General features: G+C 41.4%; 2 pseudogenes; both read right to left on the bottom strand.

Annotated features, from left to right (window-relative positions):
• Nucleotides 1-12,371: 12,371 nt before the first annotated feature.
• On the bottom strand, nt 12,372-14,000 carry LOC110299327 (D-3-phosphoglycerate dehydrogenase pseudogene; annotated as a pseudogene).
• A 249-nt stretch (nt 14,001-14,249) lies between these two features.
• On the bottom strand, nt 14,250-15,191 carry LOC147003304 (CTD nuclear envelope phosphatase 1 pseudogene; annotated as a pseudogene).
• Nucleotides 15,192-27,228: the final 12,037 nt, after the last annotated feature.

The raw sequence follows: 27,228 nt of genomic DNA, 5'->3' as shown, positions 1-27,228 counted from the left end.
CTCTTTTGTGATTGGGTTTCCTCACTCAGAATGATATCCCCCAGATCCATCCATTTGCTTAAGAATTTCATAAATTCATTGTTTTTAATAGCTGAGTAGTACATTATTTAGTAAATGTACAACATTTTCTGTATCCATTCTTCTGTTGAAGGACATCTGGGTTATTTTCACCTTCTGCTTGTTATAAATAAGGCTGCTATGAACATAGTGGAGCATGTATCCTTATTACAAGTTGGAACATGTTCTGGGTATATGCCCAGGAGAGGTATTGCTGGATCTTCCAGTAGTACTATGTCCAGTTTTCGGAGGAAACGCCAGACTGATTTCCAGAGTGGTTGTACCAGCTTGCAATCACACCAGCAATGGAGCAGTGTTCCTATTTCTCCACATCCTCACCAGCATCTGCTATCACCTGAATTTTTGACCCTAGTCATTCTGACTGGTGTGAGGTGGAATCTCAGGGTTGTTTTGATTTGCATTTCCATGATGATTAAGGATGTTGAACATTTTTTCAGGTGCTTCTCAGCCATTCGGTATTCCTCAGTTGAGAATTCTTTGTTTAGCTCTGTATCCCATTTTTTAATAGGGTTATTTGTTTTTCTGTAGACTAGCTTCTTGAGTTCTTTGTATATATTGGATATTAGTTCCCTATGAGATTTAGGATTGTTAAACATCCTTTCCCAATCAGTTGGTTGCCTTTTTGTCTTATTAATAGTGTCTTTTACCTTACAGAAGCTTTGCAATTTTATAAGGTCCCATTTGTGGATTCTCGATCTTACAGCACAAGCCATTGTTCTTCTGTTCAGGAATTTTTCCCCTGTGCCCATATCTTCGAGGCTTTTACCCATTTTCTCCTCTATAAGTTTCAGAGTGTCTGGTTTTATGTGCAGTTCCTTGATCCACTTAGACTTGAGCTTTGTACAAGGAGATAAGAATGGATCAATTCACATTCTTCTATATGATAATCTCCAGTTGAGCCAGCACCATTTGTTGAAAATGCTGTCTTTTTTCCACTGGATGGTTTTAGCTCCTTTGTCAAAGATCAAGTGACCATAGATGTGTAGGTACATTTCTGTGCCTTCAAATATATTCCATTGATCTACCTATCTGTCGTTGTACCAATACCATGCAGTGTTTATTACAATTGCTCTGTAGTACAGCTTGAGGTCACGCATTGTGATTCCACCAGAGGATCTTTTATTGTTGAGAACAGTTTTTGGTATCCTAGGTTTTTTATTATTCCAGATGAATTTTCAAATTGCCCTTTCTAACTTGGTGAAAAATTGAGTTCGAGTTTTGATGGGGATTGCATTGAATCTGTAGGTTGCTTTCGGCAAGATAGCCATTCTTACTATATTAATCCTGCCAACCATGAGCATGGGAGATTTTTTTATCTTCTGAGATATTCTTCGATTTCTTTCTTCAGAGACTTGAAGTTCTTATCATACAGACCTTTCACTTCCTTAGAGTCACACCAAGGTATTTTATATTATTTGTGACTACTCTGAAGGGTATTGTTTCACTAATTTTTTTTTCTCATCCTGTTCATCCTTTGTGTAGAGAAAGGCCACTGATTTGTTTGAGTTAATTTTATATTCAGCTACTTCTCTGAAGCTGTTTATCAGGTTTAGGAGTTCTCTGGTGGAATTTTTGGTCACTTATATATACTATCATATCATCAGCAAATAGTAGTATTTTGACTTCTTCCTTTCCAATTTGTATCCCCTTGATCTCCTTTTGTCGTCGAATTGCTTTGGCTAGGACTTCAAGTACTATATTGAATAGGTAGGGAGATAGCGGGTAGCCTTGTCTAGTTCCTGATTTTAGTGGGATTGCTTCAAGTTTCTCTCCATTTATTTTGGTTTGCTGTATATTGCTTTGATTATGTTTAGGTATAAGCCTTGAATTCCTGATCTTTCCAAGACTTTTATCATGAAGGGGTGTTGGATTTTGTCAATGCTTTCTCAGCATCTAATGAGATGATCATGTGGTTTTTGTCTTTGAGTTTGTTTATATACTGGATTACATTGATGGATTTCCGTATATTGGACCATCCCTGCATCCCTGGGATGAAACCTACTTGATGGTGATGGATGATCATTTTGATGTGTTCTTGGATTCGGTTTGCAAGAATTTTATTGAATATTTTTACATCGATATTCATAAGGGAAATTGGTCTGAAGTTCTCTTTGTTCGGTCTTCATGTGGTTTAGGTATCAGAGTAATTGTGGCTTCATAGAATGAATTGGGTAGAGTACCTTCTGTTTCTATTTTGTGGAAAGTTTGAGGAGAATTGGAATTTGGTCTTCTTTGAAGGTCTGATAGAACTTTGCACTAAACCCATCTGGTCCTGGGCTTTTTTTGGTTGGGAGGTGATTAATGACCACTTCTATTTCTTTAGGGGGAAAATTAGATCGTTAATTTGATCCTGATTTAACTTTGGTACCTGGTATCTGTCTAGGAAATTGACCATTTCATCCAGGTTTTCCAGTGTTGTTGAGTATAGTCTTTTGTAGTAGCATGTGATTATGGTTTGGATTTCCTCAGGTTCTGTTGTTATGTCCCTTTTTTCACTTCTGGTTTTGTTAATTAGGATACTGACCCTGTGCCCTCTAGTTAGTCTGGCTAAGGGATTATCTATCTTTTGATTTTCTCAAAGAACCAACTCCTGGTTTGGTTGATTCTTTGCATAGTTCTTTTTTTCCCACTTGTTTGATTTCAGTCTTAAGTTTGATTATTTCCTGCGGTCTACTCCTCTTGGATGAATCTGCTTGTTTTTGTTCTAGAGCTTCCGGATGTGCTGTCAAGTGTATGCTCTCTCTAGTTTTTTTTTTTTTTTTTTTTTTTTTTTTTTTTTTTTTTTTGGCACTTAGAGCTATGGGTTTTCCTCATAGCAGTGCTTTCATTGTTTCCCATTAGTTCAAGTATTTTGTGCCTTCATTTTCAGTAAACTCTAAAAAGTCTTTAATCTCTTTCTTTATTTCTTCCTTGAACAAGTTATCATTGAGTACAGCATTGTTCAGCTTTTAAGTGTATGTTGGCTTTCTATTATTTATGCTGTTATTGAAGATCAGCATTAGTCCTTGGTGATCTGATAGGATGCATGGGATAATTTCAAAATTTTTGTATTTGTTGAGCCCTGTTTTGTGACCAATTATATGGTCAATTTTGGATGAGGTACCATGAGGTGCTGAGAAGAAGGTACATTCTTTTGTTTTAGCATAAAATGTTCTGTAGATATCTGTTAAATCCATTTCTTTCATTACTTCTGTTAATTTCAATGTGTCCCTGTTTAGTTTCTGTGTCTAGGATCTGTACATTGATGAGAGTGGGGTCTTGAGGTCTCCCACTGTTATTGTGTGACATACAATCTATGCTTTGAGCTTCACTAGAGTTTCCTTAATAAATGTGGATGCCCTTGCCTTTGGAGCATAGATATTTAGAATTGAGAGTTCATCTTGGAAGATTTTACCTTTGATGAGTATGAAGTGCCTCTCCTTGTCTTTTTGATAACTTTGGGTTCAAAGTCAATTTTATTCCATATTAGAATGGCTACTCCAGCTTGTTCCTTCTGACTGTTTGCTAGGAAAATTGTTTTCCAGTCTTTTACTCTGAGATAGTGTCTGTCTTTGTCCCTGAGGTGGGTTTCTTGTATGCAGCAAAATGTTTGGTGTTGTTTATATAACCAGTCTGTTAGTCTATGTATTTTTAATTAGGGAATTGAGTCCATTGATGTTAAGTGGTATTAAGGAAAAGTAATTGTTGCTTCCTGTTATTTTTGTTTTAGAGTTGGGATTCTCTTTGTGCGACTATCTTGTTTTAGGCTTGTTGAAGGATTACTTTCTTGCCTTTTCTTAAGCATAGTTTCCCTCCTTGTGTTGGAGTTTTCCCTTTATTATCCTTTGAATGGCTGGATTCATGGGAAGATATTGGGTGAATTCGGTTTTGTCATGGAATACTTTGGTTTCTCCTGAAAGACTCTGAAAGGAGCCCCTCGCTCAGGCCTCAGGACAATAGTGGACACCTAAGAACTCATGACAGACTGAGCTTGTTGCAAACCACATGAGGCTTTATTCGGAGAAAGCCAAAGCTCTGGGGATGACTCATATCCCACGCAGGGGTAGAGGAGTCAACCTCCAGGGGAAAGAGGTCCCAGTTTTTATAGGCCCTCAGGGGGGAAAGGAGAAGGGGGAGAGTAGGGGATTTCCAGATCTAAACAATGTCTATTTTCAAGAAATGGGTATGGGAGGGGTACAAGGAAAGAGTCTAATGAAGGTGCAGCAATGGGCACACACCTGGTCAGAACATTGCCAGACACACAGGTTCAAGGAGTGGCCAGAGCATTGTGCACCTCTTTTTCTAAATCAGTGAAGCTAGTTCTGCTAACACTGACGTCTATCTTGCCAATTTCAGGGCTTCTGTGTCCTTTTACATTCTGCCAGGATCTTTCACTCCATGTATGGTAATTTAAAGGTTTGCTGGGTATAGTAGCCTGGGCTGGCATTTGTGTTTTCTTAAGATCTGTCCAGGATCTTCTAGCTTTCATTGTCTATGCTGAGAAGTCTGGTGTAATTCTAATAGGTCTGCCTTTATATGTTACTTGACCTTTTTCCCTTACTGCTTTTAATATTCTATCTTATTTAATCCATTTGTTGTTCTGAGTATTATGTGTCGGGAGGAATTTCTTTTCTGGTCCAGTCTATTTGTAGTTCTGTAGGCTTCTTGTATAATTATGGGCATCTCTCTCTTTAGGTTAGGGAAATGTTCTTCTATAATTTTGTTGAAGAGATTTACTGGCCCTTTATGTTGAAAATCTTCATTCTCATCTATACCTATTATCCTAAGGTTTGGTCTTTTCATTGTGTCCTGGATGTTTTGAGATAGGATCTTTTTGCATTTTCTTTGATTTTTGTGGTGTTTTGTTTTGTTTTTCAAGACAGGGTTTCTCTGTATAGTCTTGGCTCTCCTGGAACACATTTTGTGGACCAGGCTGGCCTCAAACTCAGAAATCCACTTGCCTCTGCCTCCCAAGTGCTGGGATTAAAGGCATGTGCCACCACCGCCTGGCGATTTTTGTGGTTTCTAAGTGTTATCACAGCAGCAATCATGGTGGAATGCAGGCAGACGTGGTGCTTTAGGAGCCAAGGGTTCTCCTTCAGCAGGCAGTAGGAAAACAATATACTGAGCCTGGCTTAAACAGATGAGAATTCAAAGCCCATCCACAGTGTCGTACTTCTCCAATATGGCCACAACTCTTAATATGGTTACTTCCTATGAGCCTATGGCGTCATTTTCTTTCTTTCTTTCTTTCTTTCTTTCTTTCTTTCTTTCTTTCTTTCTTTCTTTCTTTCTTTCTTTCTTTCTTTCTATTAGATATTTTCTTTATTTACATTTCAAATTTTACCCCCATTCCCAATTTTCCCTCTGAAAACCCCTCTATTGTATCCACCCTCCCCCTATTCACTAACACATCCATTCCTGCTCCCCTGTCCTGGGATTCCCCTACACTGGGACATGGAGCCCTCACAAGACCAAGGACCTCTCCTCTCATTGATGTCCCACAAGGACATCCTCTGCTACATATGTGGCTGGAGCCATGAGTCCCCCCTTGTACCACTTGTATACTCTTTTGTTGGTGGTTTAGTCCCTGGGAGCTCTGGAACTACTGGTTGGTTCATATTGTTGTTCCTCCTATGGGGCTGCAAACCCCTTCAGCTCCTTGGTTCCTTTCTCTAGATCCTTCATTGGGGACCCTGTACACAGTCCAATGGATGGCTGTGAGCATCCACTTCTGTATTTGTCAGGCATTGTCAGAGCCTCTCAGGAGACAGCTTTATCAGGCCCCTGTCAGCAAGCACTTATTGGCATCCACAATAGTGTCTGGGTGTGGTGGTTGTTTATGGGATGGATCCCCAGGTGGAGCAGTCTCTGGATGGCCATTCCTTCAGTTTCTGCTACGAACTTTGTCTCTGTAACTCCTTCCATGGTTATTTTGTTCCCCCTTCTATGAAGGACTGAAGTATACACACTGTGGTCTTCCTTCTTCTTGAGCTTCATGTGGTCTGTGGATTATATCTTGGGTATTCTTAAATTTTGGGCCAATATCTACTTTTCAGTGAGTGCATACCATGTGTGATCTTTTGTGATTGGGTTACCTCACTCTGGTTGATATTTTCTAGTTCCATCCATTTGCCTAAGAAATTCAAGAATTCATTGTTTTTAGTAGCTAAGTAATACTCTATTTTGTAGAAATCTGGTTTGTTTCCAGCTTCTGACTCTCATAAATAAGGCTGCTATGACCATAGTGGAGCATGTGTTCTTATTACATGCTGGAGAATCTTCTGGGTATATTCCCAGGAGTGGTATAGCTGGGTTCTCAGGTAGCACTATGTCCAATTTTCTGAGGAACTGCCAAACTGATTTCTAGAGTTGTACCAGCTTCCAATCCCACCAGCAATGGAGGAGTGTTCCTCTTTCTCCACATCCTTGCCAACATCTGCTGTCACCTGAGTTTTTAATCTTAGCTACTCTGACTGGTGTGAGGTGGAATCTCAGGGTTGTTTTGATCTGATAGGATGAATGGGATTATTTCAATCTTCTTGTATGTGTTGAGGCCTGTTTTATGACCAATTTTATGCTCGATTTTGGAGAAGGTACTGTGAGGTGCTGAGAAGAAGGTATATTCCTTTGTTAGTAGGATAAGATGTTCTATAGCTATGTTAAATCGATTTGGTTCATTCATAACTTCTGTTAGTTTCACTGTGTCTCTGTTTAGTTTCTGTTTGCAAGATCAGTCTATTGATGAGAGTGGGGTATTGGAGTCTTGCACTATTACTGTGTGAGGTGCAATGGGTGCTTTGAGCTTTAGCAAAATTTCACTTATGAATGTGGGTGCCCTTTTATTTGGAGCATAGATGTTCAGAATTGAGAGTTCATCTTGGTAGCTTTACCTTTGATGTGTACGAAGTGTCCCTTCTTTTTTTTTTTTTGATAACTTTAGATTGAAAGTTGATTTTATTGGAAATTAGAATGGCTACTTCAGCTTTTTTCTTGGAATCATTTGCTTGAAAAATTGTTTTGCAGCCTTTTACTCTGAGGTAGTGTCTGTCTTTGTCACTAAGGTGGGTTTCCTGTAAGCAGCAAAATGTTGGGTGTTATTTACTTAACCAGTTCTGTTTGTCTATGTCTTTTTATTGAGAAATTATATCCATTAATGTTAAGAGATATTAAGGAAACATGATTATTGCTTCCTGTTATTTTTGTTGTTAGATGTGGAATTATATTTATGTGGCTATCTTCTTTATGGTTTGTTAAAAGAAGATTATTTTCTTGCTACTTCTAGGGTGTAGTTTTCCTCCTTGTGTTGGAGTTTTCCATTTATTATCCTGTGAGGTGCTGGATTTGTGGAAAGATATTATATAAATTTGTTTTTGTCATGGAATACCTTGGTTTCTCCATCTATGGCAATTGAGAATTTTTCTGCGTATAGGAGCCTGGTCTGGCATTTTTTTCTCTTCTTAATCACCGCTAATTTCTTAGCTCCAGCTAACCAGCATCAATAGTCCCAGTAATGCAAAGTTTTTGCTTTAGTAGTTCTGGTATCTTGTTAATCACAGCTGATTCTTCAGCCCCAGCTAACCAGAACTACAAAATCTTCACAATCAAAACAGCAATGGCCCTGAAAAGAGTCTTTAATTTTCCCTCTGAAATTTCACAAGCCAGGCCCCCATCTTCTGCACTGTTCTCAACATTATCTTCCAAGCTCCTACACAACATTCAACAGAGCTCTTTTTTTTAATTAATTTATTTATTTTTTATTTTATTTATTTATTTTTTTTTTTTTTTGGTTTTTCGAGACAGGGTTTCTCTGTGTAGTCCTGGATGTCCTGGAACTCACTCTGTAGCCCAGGCTGGCCTCGAACTCAGAAATCCGCCTGCCTCTGCCTCCCGAGTGCTGGGATTAAAGGCGTGCGCCACTACGTCCGGCTTTATTTTTTATTTTTATTATTGTTTTTTACTGGATATTTTTTTTTAATTAGGTATTTATTTCATTTACATTTCCAATGCTATCCCAAAAGTCCCCCCCCCCCCACTCCCACTTCTTGGCACTGGCATTCCCCTGTTTTGAGGCATATAAAGTTTGCACGACCAATGGGCCTCTCTTTCCACTGATGGCCGACTAGGCTATCTTCTGATACATATGCAGCTAGAGACACAAGCTCCGGGAGGTACTGGTTAGTTCATATTGTTGTTCCACCTATAGGGTTGCAGATACCCCCCAGCTCCTTGGGTACTTTCTCTAGCTCCTCCATTGGGGGCCCTGTGATCCATCCAATAGCTGATTGTGAGCATCTATTTCTGTTTTTGCTAGGTCCTGGCATAGTCTCGCAAGAGACAGCTATTCGACAGAGCTCTTAACACTGAATGGATCTTCTGGCCCAAAGTTCCAAAGTCCTTCCACAGTCCTCCCCAAAACATGGTCAGGTTGTCACAGGAATACCCCAATCCTGATACCAATTTGTCTTAGTCAGGGTTTCTATTCCTGTACAAACATCATGACCAAGAAACAAGTTGGGGAGGAAAGTGTTTATTTGGCTTACACTTCCATACTGCTGTTCATCACAAAGGAAGTCAGGACTGGAACTCAAGCAGGTCAGGGAGCAGGAGCTGAGGTAGAGGCCATGGAGGGATGTTTCTTACTGGCTTGCTTTTTCTGGCTTCCTCAGCCTGCTCTCTTATAGAACCAAGATTACCAGCCCAGAGATGGTCCCACCCACAAGGGGCCTTTCCCCCTTGACCACTATTTGAGAAAATGCCTTACAGTTGGATCTCATGGAGGCATTTCCTCAACTGAAGCTCCTTTTTCTGTGATAAATCCAGCTGTGTCAAGTTGACACAAAACTAACCAGTGCACTCTCCTATACCTTTCATCCTTAGATTTGGTCTTATCACTGTGCCCTGGATTTTCTGGTTTGGGGTTAAGTTCTGTTTGCATTTTGCATTTTTTGACTATTGTGTCAATGTTTTCTATGGTATCTTCTGCACTTGAAATCATCTCTACTATCTTTTGTATTGTGTTGGTAATCCTCGAATCTATTACTCCTGACCTCTTTACTAGCTTTTTTATCTCCAGAGTTGTCTCCCTTTGTGATTTCTTTATTGTTTCCACTTCCATTTTTAGATCCTGAATGGTTTTGTTCAATTCCTTCACCTGTTTGATTGTGTTTCCCTGTAATTCTTTAAGAGATTTTTGTGTTTCCTCTTAAAGGCTTCTACCTGTTTATGTGTGTTCTCCTGTAGTTCTTTAAGGGAGTTATTTATGTCTTCCTTAAATTCCTCTACCATCATTATGAGATGTGATTTTAAATCAGAGTCTTGTTTTTCTTGTGTGTTTGGGTAAACAGGGTTCACTGTGGTGGGAGACCTGAGTTCTGATGATGTCAATTAGTCTTGTTTTCTGTTGCTTATGTTCCTGCACTTGCCTTTCAAGTCTATTTATCTTTGGTGTTAGTTGGTCTTGCTATCTCTGGCTTGAGCTTGTCCTTCCTGTGGGCCTGTATGCCTATGTCAGCACTTCTGGGAGACCAGGTCTTCCTTAGCAGGTTCATGGAGAGGACTGTAGAACAGCCCCAGCTCTTGGGTGCAGATGGAGGCAGGAAGAACCCTGTCTCAGCTGCTTTACTGCTCCTGTGGCCTGGTCATTTTCTTTCAAAGCAAGGTATTTTTATACATTTTCTTAAGACATAGGGATGCCAAACCTTTTGAAGAGGCAATGTAAAAACCTTCTGCAGTATAAACTTCCTACAATCTAATGAGTGATCCTAAAAATGTTTCCTAGTACTGTGGGATCTGAAGTCTGAATTGACCATGTTATACTCTCAGGCTCCTAGCAGGGGACTAGGATATCAACCCAGCCACAAAAACATTTAACTTACAATCTGTCATGCTTACAAGATTTGCTGTAGTAGTAGAAGAATTTGTGGGAATGGCCAACCATTGACTGGTCCAAACTGTGCCCTCCATCTTGAGAGGGGTACCATATCTCACACTGCATGGATGACTATGAACCAGAGGCAGAACAGCCTAGAGACCCCAGATTGAACTAAGTATGACTGGCAAAAAAATGTCAAAAAAATTCTCAGCCTTTTGTGTTTCTTCTTTGAGAACTCTGTTTAGTTTTATGTCCCATTCTTAAACTAGGATTTTCCTTTTCTTGTGTTTAGATTTTATTTTATTTATTGTTATATTTTTTATTGATTATGTTGTTTATTTACATTTTAAATGTTATCCCCCTTCTCTGTTTCCCCCCGCAAAAACTCCCCTACCCACTCCTACCTCTCTGCCCTATCATTTCCCTATGCTGAGGCCTTAAGCCTTCACAGGACCCAGGACTTCCCCTCCCATTGGTGCCAGACAAAGCCATCCTCTGCTCCATATGCAGCTGGTTGCTCCATGTATATTCTTTGGTTGGTGGTTTAGTTCCTGTTAGCTCTGGTGTGTGTGTGTGTCTGGTTTGTTGATATTGCTGTTCTTCCTTCAGTCCTACCTCTATCTCCTCCATTGGGGTTTCCATGCTCAGCCTAATGGTTGGCTGCAAGCATCCACATCTCTATCAGTAAAGTTCTGACAGAGCCTCTCAGGAGACATCCATACCAGGCTCCTATCAATACTTCTTGGCATCAGCGCTGGTGTTGGGATTTGGTGGCTGCATATGCGATGCACCCCTAGGTGGAGTAGTTTCTGGATGGCCTTTCCTTCAGTCCCTGTGGGCCTGAGTACCAGAAGTTTTCCACGGAGATCTCTGTCCAAGCCGGGTGGGAAGGTTCCAGCGAAGGGACGTGAGTGCAGGCAGGGAGACAAAGTCTCTGCTACACCTTCTAGGTTGCTTGGTAACTCTGAGCTTCTCTGAACTTGGCCAGGTCAGGCTGGGCTGACAAAAATCCAACAATCCATTGAGGAGTGTGGCAGGACCTCAGGTGACTCTTCTGGAGAGAAGATCTCTTCCCAAGTGTTACATAAAGCTCTTGGAACAAAAGACTCAGACAAAGGAATAGTTCTCACATACTTTAATACCTTGCATGGATTTATATACAGTTCTGGGGGTGATTCAGGGTTTGACAGTAGGCACCTCTCATTGGCTTGGACTGAGAGTTTGGGGGAAACATATTTGCATGTGGGAAGGCTTGGCATTGTTCCTACATGGCTGATAGCCACGCCTCTCCTTTGGGGTTGTGGGGACAGTAACTTCGACAGGAGCCAGGGTCCAGGAGACATGAGAGAACTCCTTCAGTCCCATGTAAGTGAATTATCACCACTGGTCCCAGGGTTCAAGATCTAGCCTTGACTGGAAACCAGGCTGTCTGCACGTAGCCTGTTGCCCCACAAGTGCCTGCTCCATTCTTTGTCCCTGTATTTCCTTTAGACAGGAGCAATTCTGGATTACATTTTTGTGAAGGGTGGGTGGTCTCATCCATCAAATGGGGGACATGCCTAACTTCTGGATATGGTCTCTATAGGTTCTCTCTCCCCTTTGCTGGGTATTTCAGCTAATGCCATCCTCATTGGATCCTGAGAGCTTCTTGTTTTTCTGGGATCTGGTACTTTCTGGTGGCTATCCCCAGTTCCCTATCCCCCATTGCTAAACATCTCTGTTCAATTCCACGACTCTCTGTACATCTCACCTGTCTCCTCCCACACCTAATCCTGACCCCCTTTTCCTTTTCCCCTTCTCTCTCCCTCTCAAGTCCTATCCACCCTCAATCTCCCATGATTATTTTGTTCCCCCTTCTAAGTAGGACTGAGGCACCCACACTTTGGTCTTCCTTTTTCTTGTCCTTCACATGGGCTGTAAGTTTTATTATGAAAATTCTGAGCTTTTCTCCTAATACCCACTTACCAGTGAGTCCATACTATGTGTGTTCTTCTGTGACTACGTTACCTCACTCAGGATGATGTTTTGATGTTTTCTAGTGTCATCCATTTGCCTGCAAATTTCATGAAGCCACCATTTTTTTTTTTTTTTTTGGTTTCAAAGTTATAGTGCATGGTTTAAAAGAGGAAAGAAGAAAGGAGCCGATTACAGGCATCGGGGAATTGGAGAAAGAAAAAAAAATGAGGAAAAGTAAGGGAGGGACAAGTCTGAAGAAGATCCAGTGGCCTGAAATCCCAGTCCCCACCCACAGCCCAGCCCTTGGAGCAGGAGTGAAGAATTAGATCAGGTTTTTTTTTTTTTTTTTTTTTTTGAGTTAAGATTCTTTACTAGATATTAGTTCAGGCAGACGCCCTGGTTCTTCGATGCCCTCTCCCTACAGGTCACAGTGAGTGGGTTTCTTCACAAGAGCCTGTAGGGCTGAGCGTGCTGAGCCCCAGGGTCAGAAGCAGAACTGGAAAGCTGCTTCCATGTTTCCAGGCTGGGCAGTAGGAAGGAGAGGCCCATGACGTGCCAGGGCTCTCCGTCAGACAACATGGAGGTTTGGTAGGACAGCAGCCGTACACCCACCTCCGCTAGGAGGCCAATCATAGTGGGCAGCATCACAGGTTTGGAGGGCTGAGCGCGGAATATGAGCAGGGGTTGGCCCCTTCGTAGTGGCACCTCTGGTCTGAAGACAGCTCCGTTGAGCATCTACAGCATTGGTGTGGTGCCCTGGACCAAGCCCACAGCTTGGTAGGGGGCACCTGCCAGGGCCACAGTCAGGAGGCATTCCCTGCTGCCCTGCTCCCCTGGAACGCCAGGGTTGTGGGAGGTGGTGACATTGAGGCCAGCCTCTTTCACCATTAGCTTAGCGGTCTCCAAGTTCACGTCTGCCTGCTTAGATGCTTCTCTCAGAAGGCCGACAATGACTGCAGGGCTCAGGCAGGTCCCAGCATTCTTCAGAGATGTTCCTTGTGTAACCACCTGGATGGTCCCTTTAGGGGAGCGTGCCCAATGCTTCTGCCAGACCAACCCAAGGCTTGGTGTGTGGAGAGAAGGCACTGGTGAGGGCCTGGGCGTTCACGACGCCTGTTAGAGATTTCCCCTTCACCATGTCCACAAACTGGACTGCGATTTCCTCCCCACAGTGGCTCTGGGCTTCCTTGGTGCTGGCATCCAGGTTGGGGGCAGCTGATGACATTCTTGTGGTCCACTAAGGTCTGGTCCCGTGGTGGCTCTTCTGTAAACACATCCAGTGCAGCCCCAGAACACTGACCAGACTGCAGGGCACTCAGCAGGGCACCTTCATCCACAATGCCTCCTCGAGCACAGTTCACCACGCTCAACCCTTTCTTGCACTGAGCAAAGATGATGCCATTCAGTAAGCCTATGGTGGAGGGAAGGAGTGGGGTATGAACAGTTATAAAGTCACAGAGAGGCCAGATCTCCTCCAGCGGCAGCTACTGAACACCAAAGGAGGCCGTGACTTCAGGAGAGATGATGGGGTCATAGCCTACAGTCTTCATTCCAAAGGACTGCATTCGTGTGGCCACCTCTCTTCTGATTCTGCTGAGGCCAAGCATTCCCAGTGTCTTCCCGTTCAGTTCTGTCCCCGTGAACTTCTTCCAGTCCCATTTGTCATCTTTCATCGAAGCTGTTGCCTGGGGAATCTGCCTGGCCAGGCACATGATCATCCCACAGGTGAGCTCCGCAGCACTGAGGCTGTTCCCGTTGGGGTTGTTCATGGCTAGGATGCCCTTCCTCGTGGCAGCCTCCAGATACACATTGTCCACGCCTGGGCCAGCCCTGACCACCACCTTCTCTGCTGCATTGATGACATCAGCAGTGACCTTAGTAGCTGACCGGACAATGAGGCCTTCACAGTCCTGGAGTTCAGCTATCAGCTCCTCCTTGCCCAAGTTCTGCCTCTCCACCACCTGCAGCCCTCCATCTTGCAGGATCTTCCGGCAGCAGGGGTCCAGGCTGTCACTGATGAGTACTTTACACAGATTTGCGAAGGCCATTGCTAGAGTCAGGCCTTAGAATCAGTTGCTCTGGGTGGGCAGAAGCACTTAGTTCAGGAAACTGCAGGCAGGTCTGCCTCCGGTGACTGTGCGAATTAGATCAATTTTGTATAAGAGGTTTTTTTTGTTTTGTTTTGTTTTTGTTTTTGTTTTTTGTTTTTTTGTTTTTTTTTGTTTTTTTTTAAATTAAATCACAACGAAGTTGAAGTGGCTTCCTTTGAGCCTCTGGGAGAGTCTGTCACTCTGGCCAGTGTTGCCTCTTCAACAGACGGTTTCGGCTCCTCTAGGCCTTCGCCTGTCCTAATCTGGCATTTCTACAGAGTGTGCACAGAGTGAGGCAGCTTCACAGTCTGCCCATGTGTCCATCCAGACTCCATAGTGGAGTGTAGGGCTCCCAGGGCAGAGGGCTGGGAGGGGCAGATTCTGCTCAGGCAGTCCTCACATTGGACAGGGCGACAGACGGTGTCCCAAGAGCTCTCCCTCCCTTTCCCCTCCACCCAACTCAGGGGGAGGGGGAACAGCTGACACCAGAGCCTATGTTGGTGAACTTTTCGGCTCAGCACTGATCAGACATCAGCAGTGAACCTGAGGGCATCCAGCATTGGGAGAAGGTTGAGAAGAGCTGTGTCACTGGGATTACTGAACCAGGATTTGATGGGGAAGGCATTGTCTGGGTGGCTCCTGTAAGCCCCCGGGGGAGTTATCCAGGATCACGATGCTGGAAAGGTCACTGTGGACCACAGAGAGGTCTTTGATGTAGCTGCCCAACTCCGAAGTGCAGTGCTGTCTGAAGTATCTCCTCTTAAGAATGATTCAGCTTTTGTCCAGTTTATCTGCCACAGCAGAGCCATAAATTTCCATGCTTGCTGTGAACACTACAAACTCATACCACTGGCTTACCACTTCTAAGAAGAAATCCACATGGGGTCTCTTATGTACAAAATACCGGACAGGGTGTTTGTCTATTACCACCTTGAGGATGAAGTCGGGAGGTGTCCCAGGTCTCACTGTAGGCCTCAGGACCCCATTGTGGTGAGAGTGAATCAGGGTTTCATCCATATCCACACCAGGATCTTCCTCTTCACCTGGGCTAGGCGATCCCGGGACAAAGGAGATAAGGGCAGGATATCATATCGAACAGTCTGATACTGAATTACCGTGTGGATCTGCCTCCGCAAAATGTAAATAAAGAAGTTCCAGAGCTTGGAAGTGAAGGCCACGAACCTGCGCAGCCCCAGCAAACACTGTGTTTGCATCACCTTGATGACGGCCACTGGGAGGGGGAATGGGCCCCAAGTGGCAGGAGAGGCTGCAGAGATGAGCACAGAGTGGGTGGCTTAGAAAGCCACCCCCAGCGAAGGGAAAACCCAGCTGAACTGGGAACTGGGGTACTGGTGTGGGCAGCCCACCGGAAGGAAATGGCACCAAAGGCTTCGCAGGCCGAAACAGGTCGGGTTGAGACAGGGTCCTCTGAAACCAGGAGGGAAGGGGATGGAGAGTTGGGGGAGGGGGCAGTGGAGAAGGGGGCTAGGGAGAAAGGAGGGAGGGAGACGGGAGGGGAAGGGGGAAGTGAAGGGTCGAAGCCATCATTTTTAACGGCTGAGTAGTACTCCATTGTGCAAATGTACCACATTTTTTTTTTGTATCCATCTTCTGTTAAGGGACATCTGGGTTGCTTCCAGCTTTTGGCTTTTATAAATAAGGCTGCTATAAACACAGTGGAGAATATGTACTTGTTATATGTTGGAACATCTTTTGGATATTTGCCCAGGAGCAGTATAGCTGAATCCTCAGGTAGTACTATGTCCAATTTTCTGAGTAACTGCAAAACTGATTTCCAGAGTGGTTGTACCGGCTTGCAATCCCACCAGCAATGGAGTAGTATTTCTCTTTCTCCACATCTATGCTGTCACCTGGTTTTTGTTTGTTTGTGGTTTTTTTTTTTTTTTTTTTTTTTATCTTAGTCATTCTGACTGGTGTGAGGTGGAATCTCAGGGTCATTTTGATTTCCATTTTCCTAATGACTAAGGATGTTGAACATTTCTTTTTTTTTTTTTTTTTTTTTTTTTTTTTTTTTTTTTTGGATTTCTCTGTGTAGCCTTGGCTGTCCTGGAACTCACTTTGTAGACCAGGCTGGTCTCGAACTCAGAAATCCGCCTGCCTCTGCCTCCCAAGTGCTGGGACTAAAGGTGTGCGCCACCACCGCCCAGCGTTGAACATTTCCTTAAGTGTTTCTCAGTCGTGTGAGAGTCGTCAGTTGAGAATTCTCTGTTTAGCTATGTATCTCATTTTTAATAGGGTTGTTTGGTTCTCTGGAGTCTAGTTCCTTGAATTCTTTGTATATTTTGGATACTAGCCCTCTATTAAATGTAGGGTGTGTAAAGATTTTTTTTTTCTGAATCTGTGGGTTGCTGTTTTGTCTTATTGACAGTGTCCTTGGCCTTATAGAAGCTTTGCAATTTGTTGATTCTTGATCTTACAGCACAAGCCATTGCTGTTCTGTTCAGGAATTTTTCCCCTGTGCCCATATGTTTGAGGTTCTTCCCCACTGCCTCCTCTACAAGTTTCAGTGTCTCTGGTTTTATGTGGAGTTCATTGATCGACTTAGACTTGAGCTTTGTATGAGGAGATAAGAATGGATCAATTTGCATTCTTCTACATGCAGCCTGGCAGTTGAACCAGCACCATTTATTGAAAATGCTGTCTTTTTTTCCAGTTGATGGTTGTAACTCCTCTGTCAAAGATCAAATGACCATAGATGTATTGGTTCATTTCTGGGTCTTCAATGATCTTCCATTGATCTTCTTGCCTGTCTTTATACTAATACAGTTTTTAATCACTATTGCTCAATAGTATAGCTTGAGGTCAGGGATGGTGATTCCCTCAGAATTTCTTTTATTGTTGAGAATAGTTTTCCATCTCCTGGATTTATTGTTATTCAAAATGAATATGAGAATTGCTCTTTCTAACACTATAAAGAACTGAGTTGGTATTTTGATGGGCATTGCACTGAATATGTAGATTGCTTTTGGAAAGATGGCCATTTTTTACTATATTAATCTTGCCAATCATGAGCCTGGGAGATCTGTCCATATTTAGAGGTCTTCTTTGATTTTTTTTTCTTCAGGGATTTAAAGTTCTTGTTATACTGATCTTTTACTTGCTTGGTTAGAGTCATATTGCAAAGGGTGACATTTCCCTAATTTCCTTCTCAGCCCTTTTATTTTTTGCATAGAGGAAGACTAATGGTTTGTTAGAGTTAATTTTATATCCTGCCACTTAGCTGAAGTTGTTTATCAGCTGTAGGAGCTCTCTCATAGAATTTTTGTTGTTACTTATGTGTACTATCATATGCAAATAGTGATATCTTGACTACCTTGCTCCCAATTTGTATCTCTTTGATCTCCATTGACTGTCTTATTGCTCTGGCTAGAACATTGAGGATGATATTTTATAGGTAGGAAGAGAGTGGGCAGACTTGTCCCTGATTTTAATGGGATTTCTTTGAGTTTCTCTACATTTAGTTTGTTGTTGACTATTAGTTTGCTGTATATTGCTTTTATTATATTTATGTAGGAACCTTGGTTTCCTGATGTTTCCAATATGCTTAGCATGAATGGATGTTGGATTATTTTTCAAAGGCTTTTTCAGAATCTAGTGAGATGATCATATTTTTTCTCTTTGAGTTCTTTATATTGTGGATCACATTGATGGATTTCTATTCATTGAAACAGCTCTGCATTTCTGGGATGAAGGCTACTTGATCATGGTGGATGATCCTTTTAATGTGTTCTTGAATTCAGTTTGTGAGAATTCTATTTATAATTTTGCATTGATATTCATCAGGGAAATTAGTCTGTAACAACAGAAACTGAGGAAATTAAAAAAATAATCAAATCCTACTACAAAAGTCTATACTCAACAAACCTGGAAAACCTTGATGAACTAGATGATTTTCTAGACAGATACCAGGTACCAAAGTTAAATCAGGATCAAATAAACCATCTAAACAGCCCCATAATGCCCAAGAATATAGAAGCAAACATTAGAAGTTTCCCAAACCAAGTTAAATCAGGATCAGATATACCATCTAAACAATTCTGTAACCCCTAAAGAAATAGAAACCGTCATGAAAAGTCTCCCAACCAAAAAAGCCCAGGACCAGATGGTTTTAGTTCAGAATTCTATCAGATCTTCAAAGAAGATCTAATACCAATATTCTTTAAACTATTCTACAAAATAGAAACAGAACAAACTACCTAATTTGTTCTTTGAAGAAATTACACTGAGAACTTCAGATCAATTTCCCTTATGAATATTGATGCAAAAATACTCAATAAAATTCTTGCCAACCAAACCCAAGAACACATCAAAATGATCATTCACAACAGTCAAGGAGGCTTCATCCCAGGGATGCAGGGATGGTTCAATATATGGAAATCTATCAAAGTAATCCACTACATAAACAAACAAACAAACAAATAAACAAACAAACCCCTCATGATCATTTCATTAGATGCTGAAAAAACATTTGACAAAATTCAACATCCCTTTATGTTAAAAGTCTTGGAAAGATATACAGCAAACCAGTAGCCAATATTAAACTAAATGGAGAGAAACTTGAAGCGATCCCACTAAAATCAGGGACTAGACAAGACTGTGCTCTCTCTCCCTATCTATTCAATATAGTACTTGAAGTTCTAGCTAGAGCAATTAGTTAACAAAAGGTGGTCAAAGAATACAGATTGGAAAGGAAGAAGTCAAAGTATTGCTATTTGAAGGTGATATGATAGTATATTTAAGTGACCCCCAAAACTCCACCAGAGAACTCCACAGCTAATAAACAACTTCCGAAAAATGGAAAGATATAAAATTAACTCAAACAAATCAGTAGCTTTCCTATACTCAAAGGATAAACAGACTGAGAAAGAAATTAGGGAAACAACACCCTTCACATTAGTCACAAACAGTATAAAGTATCTTGGTGTGACTCTAACTAAACAAGTGAAAGATCTGTGTGACAAGCACTTCAAGTGTCTGAAGAAAGAAATCAATGAAGACCTCAGAAGATGGAGAGTTCTCCCTTACTTATGGGTTGGCAGCATTAATATAGGAAAAATGGCCATCTTGTTGAAAGCAATCTACAGATTCAATGCAGTCCGCATCAAAATTCCAAATCAATTTTTCCTAGACTTAGAAGGAGCATTTCTCAAATTCATCTGGAATAACAAAAAACCAAGGATGGCAAAAACTATTCTCAACAATAAAAGAACTTCTGGTGGAATCACCATCTCTGACCTCAAGGTACACTACAGAGCCATAGTGATTAAAACTGCATAGTATTGGTATAGTGACAGGCAGGTAGAACAATGGAATAGAAGTGAAGACCTATAAATGTACCCACACACCTACGGTCACTTAATCTTTGACAAAGGAGCTAAAACCATTCAGTGGAAAAAAGACAGAATTTTCAACAAATGGTGCTGGCCCAAGTGGTGGTCAACATGTAGAAGAGTGCAACTTGATCCATTCTTATCTTCTTGTACAAAGCTCAAGTCTGCTATGCACACTCCACTGGAGTCTGCTTGGCAGGCCAAGAGGCCTGGGGGCACTCACGAGGCAGGGAGTTTCAAGGAAACTCAACCTCCTGGAACCAAGCATTCTTATAACCCATATACTCATACCTTATCCCCATGTTAGTCTGGTGTATGGATCCACATGCTCTCTTTTTGTATTATTTATTATAAGTGCCTTTAAGGATTGAATTCTGACATAAGTAAGCCTCCACCAGTGTTCCAACATCCTAAAAAATCCTTGAAGCTGACAAACTTGGAATTCAGTAGGAATTCAGTGAGAAGGTTACCTATTCAGTAACATTCAAATTTACTTCTAGTAGGGACAGTGAAACTAATTAGGCATTAAAAAGAATGGAGCTGGAATAGCTCAGGGCTGATCTGCAGAGTGTTAACTTGGGACAATAGCCAGTCTTACCCAGAAAAGGGAATTCACAATGGCATAGCAAATAGGTGGGTTTACCATGAAAGAATTAGGGTATCCCCCTGAGACAGGTTTCTTCACTAGGCCCAAAGAAACAGCATAATCAGGCATTTACTAAGAACCTCTGGTGGTGGGCTTAACAATAGACTAACATTACACCTGGTTCCCTTCTTAGTGGCAGTGGCCTGGTCGCCACCTTCTTTTGATGTATACATTCCTTTTGTGTTGTGTCACTGTAACTAGGTGGATGTATCTCGCCTGGTTTCTTGTCACTTTTCTGTATAAAAAGTATGATGCTCGACTTGAAAAATTAAATTCAGATTCTACACAATCTTTTGTGTTGCTTCTGTCTGTCATTCATTCACCAACTCCTTGTCCACCTGCTACCAGAGACCCGTTCTACGAAGACAGGGACTAAAAAGGGTCTGTGGCACAAGTCCAAGTTGTTCAAGGACCTCCACAAAAAAGCAGAAACACTAAAACTATCAGAAAAGAAAATGAGGAAGAGCCTCAAGCATATGGGCACAGGGGGAAATTTCCTGAACAGAACACCAATAGTTTATGCTCTAAGATTAAGAATTGACAAATGGGACCTCATAAAATTACAAGCTTCTGTAAGGCAAAGGACACTGTCAATAGGAATAAATGGCAACCAACAGATTGGGAAAAGATCTCTATCAACCCTACATCTGATAGTGGGCTAATATACAGTGTAAACAATGAACTCAAGGAGTCAGACTCCAGAGAACAAAATAACCCTATTAAGAATGAGGTACAGAGCTAAAGAAAGAATTCTCTACCAAGGGATATTGAATGGCTGAGAAACACCTAAAGAAATGTTCACCATCCCCAGTTATCAGGGAAATGCAAATCAAGACAACCCTGAGATTCCACCTCACATCAGTAGTTAGAATGGGTAAGATCAAAAACTCAGGTGACAGCAGATGCTTGGAAGGATTTGTAGAAAGATGAACACTCCTCCACTACTGATGGGATTGCAAACTGGTACAACCACTCTAGAAATCAGTTTGGCAGTTACTCAGAAAGTAGGACATAGTACTACTGGGGGACTCAGCTCTATCACTCCTGGGCATTTACCCAGAAGATGTTCCAACATGTAATAAGGTCACATGCTCCACTATGTTCATAGCAGCCTTATTTATAATAGCTAGAAGCTGGAAAGAATACAGATGTCCCTCAACAAGGGAATGGATACAGAAAATGTGGTACCTTTACACAATGGAATACTACTCAGCTACTAAAACCAATGAATTCATGAAATTTTTTTGCCAAATGGATGGAACTAGAAAATATCATCCTGAGTTAGGTAACCCAATCACATAAGAACACACATGGTATACACTCACTGATAAATGGATATTAGCCCAGAAGCTTGGAATATTCAAGATACAATTCTCAGACCAAATGATGCTGAAGAAGAAAGAAGACCACAGTATGGATTCTCCAGTCCTTCTTAGAATGAGGAACAAATTCTCATGTGAAGAGATAAAGAGACCAAACGTGGAGCAGAGACTGAAGGAAAGACCATCCAGAGACTGCCTCACCTGGGGATCCATCCCTCATACGCACACCAAACAAAGACTCTATTGTTGATACCAACACATGCTTGCTGACAGGAGCCTGACATAGCTGTCTCCTGAGAGTCTCTGACAGTGCCTGACAAATACAGAGGTGAATGCTCTCAGCCAACCATTGGACTGGGCACATGGTCCCCAGTGGAGGAGCTAGAGAAAGGATCCGAGGAGATAAAGGAGCTTGCAGCTCCATAGGAGGAACAACAATATGAACCAACCAGTACCCCAGAGCTCCCAGGGACTAAACCACCAACAAAAGAGTACATATGGAGGCACCTATGGATCCAGTTACATATGTAGCAGAGTATGTTCTTTTTGGCCACCAATGGGAGGAGAGGCCCTTGGTCCTGGGAATGTTTAATGCCCTAGTTTAGGGGAATGCTAGGACAGGGAAGCAGAAGTGGGAGAGTTGTTTAGCATGGAGAGGGGAGATTCAGAGGGGGGAAACCTGGAAAAGGGATATCATTTGAAATGTAAATAAAAATATCTAATAAAAAAAAAGATTCATTTCTTGCTTTTTCTTGGATGCTTTCCATCTTGCATTGGACTTTTCCTTATCGTCTGTAGGGCTGGATTAGTGGGAAGATATTGTTTAAATTTTGTTTTGTTTTGGAATACCTTGTTTTATTTTTTCCATCTAAGGTAATTGCAATTTTACTAGGCATAGTAGCCTGGGCTGGCATTTTTGATCTCTTAGGATCTGTATGACATCTGCTGAGGATCTTCAGGTTTTTATAGTTCCTAGTGAGAAGTCTGATGTAATTCTGTTAGGTCTACCTTTTTATGTTACTTGACCCCTTTCCCTTACTGCTTTCAATATTCTTTCTTTGTTCTGTGCATTTGTTGTTTTGGTTATTATGTGATGATAGGAATTTCTTCTCTGGTCATCTCTGGTATTCTGTAAGCTTGTATGTGTATGGGCATTTCTTTTTTAAGGTTAGGTAGTTTTCTTCTATAATTTTGTTAAGATGTTTGCTGGTCCTTTGAGTTAGGAATCTTCACTCTCTTCTATACCTATTATTCTCAGGCTCAGGCTTTTTATTGTGTCCTGAATTTCTTGAAAGTTTTGAGATTATGGGCTTTTTGGTTTTGTATTTTCCTTGACTGTTGTGTTGATGTCTTCTTTTTTTTTTATTGGGTATTTATTTCAATTACATTTCCAATGCTATCCCAAAAGTCCCCCACACATTCCCCCACCAACTCCCCTACCCACCCACTCCCATTTCTTGGCCCTGGCGTTCCCCTGTACTGAGGCATATAAAGTTTTCACGACCAATGGGCCTCTCTTTCCACTGATGGCTGACTAGGCCATCTTCTGATTCATATGCAGCTAGAGACACAAGCTCCGGGGGAGGGGGAAGGGGGGTATTGGTTAGTTCATACTGTTGTTCCACCTATAGGATTGCAGATCCCTTCAGCTCCTTGAGTATTTTCCCTAGTTCCTCCATTGGGGGCCCTGTGATCCATCCAATAGCTGACTGTGAGCATCCACTTCTGTGTTTGCCAGGCCCCAGCATAGTCTCACAAGAGACAGCCATATCTGGGTTCTTTCAGCAAAATCTTGCTAGTGTATGCAATGGTGTCATCGTTTGGAAGCTGATTATGGGATGGATCCCCGGATATGGCAGTCTCTAGATGGTCCATCATTTTGCCTCAGCTCCAAACTTTGTCTCTGTAACTCCTTCCATGGGTGTTTTGTTCCCAATTCTAAGAAGGGGCAAAGTGTCCACACTTTGGTCTTCATTCTTCTTGAGTTTCACGTGTTTTGCAAATTGTATCTTATATCTTGGGTATTCTAAGTTTTGGGCTAATACCCACTTCTCAGTGAGTACATATTGTGTGAGTTCTTTTGTGATTAGGTTACCTCACTCAGGATGATGCCCTCCAGGTGCATCCGTTTGCCTAGGAATTTCATAAATTCATTCTTTTTAATAGCTGAAGTACTCCATTGTGTAAATGTACCATATTTTCTGTATCCATTCTTCTGTTGAGGGGCATCTGGGTTCTTTCCAGCTTCTGGCTATTATAAATAAGGCTGCTATGAACATAGTGGAGCATGTGTCCTTCTTATCCGTTGGAACATCTTCTGGATATATGCCCAGGAGAGGTATTGTGGGATCCTCTGGTAGTACTATGTCCCATTTTCTGAGGAACTGCCAGAGTGATTTCTAGAGTGGTTGTACAAGCTTGCAATCCCAACAACAATGGAAGACTGTTCCTCTTTCTCCATATCCTCGCCAGCATCTGCTGTCACCTGAATTTTTGATCTTAGCCGTTCTGACTGGTGTGAGGTGGAATCTCAGGGTTGTTTTGATTTGCATTTCCCTGATGATTAAGGATGCTGAACATTTTTTCAGGTGCTTCTCAGCCATTTGGTATTCCTCAGGTGAGAATTCTTTGTTTAGCTCTGAGCCCCATTTTTTAATGGGGTTATTTGATTTTCTGGAGTCCACCTTCTTGAGTTCTTTATATATATTGGATATTACTCCCCTATCTGATTTAGGATAGGTAAAGATCCTTTACCAATCTGTTGGTGGCCTTTTTGTCTTATTGACGGTGTCTTTTGCCTTCCAGAAGCTTTGCAATTTTATGAGGTCCCATTTGTAGATTCTCGATCTTACAGCACAAGCCATTGCTGTTCTGTTCAGGAATTTTTTCCCTGTACTCATATCTTCAAGGCTTTTCCCTACTTTCTCCTCTATAAGTTTCAGTGTCTCAGGTTTTATGTGGAGTTCCTTGATCCACTTAGATTTGACCTTTGTACAAGGAGATAGGAATGCATCAAATCACATTCTTCTACATGATAACTGCCAGTTGTGCCAGCACCATTTGTTGAAAATGCTGTCTTTTTTCCACTGGATGGTTTTAGCACCCTTGTCAAAGATAAAGTGACCATAGGTGTGTGGGTTCATCGCAGGGTCTTCAATTCTATTCCATTGGTCTACTCCTCTGTTGCTATACCAGTACCATGCAGTTTTTATTACAATTGCTCTGTAATATAGCTTTAGGTCAGGCATGGTGATTCCACCAGAGGCTTTTTTATCCTTGAGCAGAGTTTTTGTTATCCTAGGTTTTTTGTTATTCCAGATGAATTTGCAGATTGCCCTTTCTAATTCGTTGAAGAATTGAGTTGGAATTTTGATGGGGATTGCATTGAATCTGCAGATTGCGTTTGGCAAGATAGCCATTTTTACTATATTGATCCTGCCAATCCATGAGCATGGGAGATCTTTCCATCCTCTGAGATCTTCTTTAATTTTTTTCTTCAAAGACTTGAAGTTCTTATCATATAGATTTTTCACTTCCTTAGTTAGAGTCACGTCAACGTATTTTATATTATTTGTGACTATTGAGAAGGGTGTTGTTTCCCTAATTTCTTTCTCAGCCTGTTTATCCCTTGTGTAGAGAAAGGTCATTGACTTGTTTGAGTTAATTTTATATCCAGCTACTACACTGAAGCTGTTTATCAGTTCTCTGGTGGAATTTTTAGGGTCACTTTATATATATATATATATATATATATATATATATATATATATATATATATATATATATCATATCATTGCAAAAAGTGATATTTTGACTTCTTCCTTTTCAATTTGTAATCCCTTGATCTCCTTTTGTTGTTGAATTGCTCTGGCTAGGACTTTAAGTACAATGTTAAATAGGTAGGGAGAAAGTGGGCAGCCTTGTATAGTCCCCGATTTTAGTGGGATTGTTTCCAGCTTCTCACCATATACTTTGATGTTGGCTACTGGTTTGCTGTAGATTGCTTTTATCATGTTTAGTTATGGGCCTTGAATTCCTGATCTTTCCAAGACTTTTATCATACATTTGTGTTGGATTTTGTCAAATGCTTTCTTAGCATTTAAGGAGATGATCATGTGTTTTTTGTCTTTGAGTTTGTTTATATACTGGATTACATTGATGGATTTCTGTATATTGAACCATCCCTGCATCCCTGGAATGAATCCTACTTGGTCAGGATGGATGATTGTTTTGATGTGTTTTTGGATTCGTTTAACGAGAACTTTGTTGAGGATTTTTGCATTGATATTCATAAGGGAAATTGGTGTGAAGTTCTCTATCTTTGTTGGGTCTTTTTGTGGTTTAGGTATCAGAGTAATTGTGGCTTCATAGAATGAGTTGTGTAGAATACATTCTGCTTATATCATGTGGAATAGTTTGTGAAGAACTGGGATTAGATATACTTTGAAAGTCTGACAGAACCCTGCATTAAACCCTTTAGTCCTGGGCTTTTTTTTTTTTTTTTGGTTCAGAGACTATTAATGACTGCTTCTATTTCTTAAAGGGATATAAGACTGCTTAGATCATTAACCTGATCCTGATTTAACTTTGGTACCTGGTATCTGTCTAGAAATTTGTCCATTTCATCCAGTTTTTCCAGTTTTATTGAGTATAGCCTTTGGTAGAGGAACTGATGGTGTTATGAATTTCTTCAGGATCTGTTGTTATGTCTACCTTTTCATTCCTTATTTTGTTAATTAGGATGCTGTTCCTGTGTCCTCTAGTGAGTCTGGCTAAGGGTTTATCTATCTTGTTGAATTTCTCAAAGAACCAGCTCCTCCTTTGGTTGATTCTTTGAATAGTTCTTCTTGTTTCCACTTGGTTGATTTTGCCCCTGAGTTTGATTATTTCTGGCAGTCTACTCCTCTTGGGTGAATTTGCTTCTGTTTGTTCTAGAGTTTTTAGGTGTGTTGTCAAGCTGCTAGTGTGTGCTCTCTCTAGTCTCTTTTTGGAGGCACTGAGAGCTATGAGTTTCCCTCTTAGAAATGCTTTCATTGTGTCCCATAAGTTTGGGTACGTTGTGGCTTCATTTTCATTTAAGTCTAAAAAGTCTTTAATTTCTTTCTTTATTCCTTCGTTGACCAAGGGATCACTGAGAAGGGTGTTGTTCAGTTTCCACTTGAATGCTGGCTTTCTATTATTTGTGCTGTTATTGAAGATCAGCCTTAGTCCATGGTGATTGGATAGGATGTATGAGACAATTTCAATATTTTTGTATCTGTTGAGGCCTGTTTTGTGACCAATTATATGGTCAATTTTGGAGAAGTTACCATGAGGTGCTAAGAAGGTATATCCTTTTGTGTTAGGATAATATGTTCTGTAGATATCTGATAACTCCATTTGTTTCATAACTTCTGTTAGTTTCACTGTGTCCTTGTTAAGTTCTGTTTCCACAATCTGTCCATTGATGAGAGTAGTGTGTTGAAGTCTCCCACTAATATAGTGTGAGGTGCAATGTGTGTTTTGAGCTTTACTAAAGTTTCTTTTTTTCTTTTTTTTAATAGTATTTTTTTAAATTGGGTATTTATTTCATTAACATTTCCAGTGCTCTCCAAAAACTCCCCCACATGCTCCCCAACCAACTCCCCCACCCACCCATTCCCACTTCTTGTCCCTGACATTCCCTTGTACTGAGGCATATAAAGTTTGCATGACCAATTGGCCTCTCTTTCCACTGATGGCTGACTAGGCCATCTTCTGATTCATATGCAGCTAGAGGCATGAGCTCCGGGGGAGGGGGAATATTGGTTAGTTCATACTGTTGTTCCACCTATAGGATTGCAGATCCCTTCAGCTCCTTGAGTATTTTCCCTAGTTCCTCCATTGGGGGCCCTGTGATCCATCCAATAGCTGACTGTGAGCATCCACTTCTGTGTTTGCCAGGCCCCAGCAT

The sequence above is a fragment of the Mus caroli genome, unplaced genomic scaffold, assembly GCF_978045245.1.
Source record: "Mus caroli unplaced genomic scaffold, Mus_caroli_1 scaffold_8, whole genome shotgun sequence".
Taxonomy (NCBI): domain Eukaryota; kingdom Metazoa; phylum Chordata; class Mammalia; order Rodentia; family Muridae; genus Mus; species Mus caroli.
This window is presented reverse-complemented; position numbering and strand designations above follow the sequence as displayed.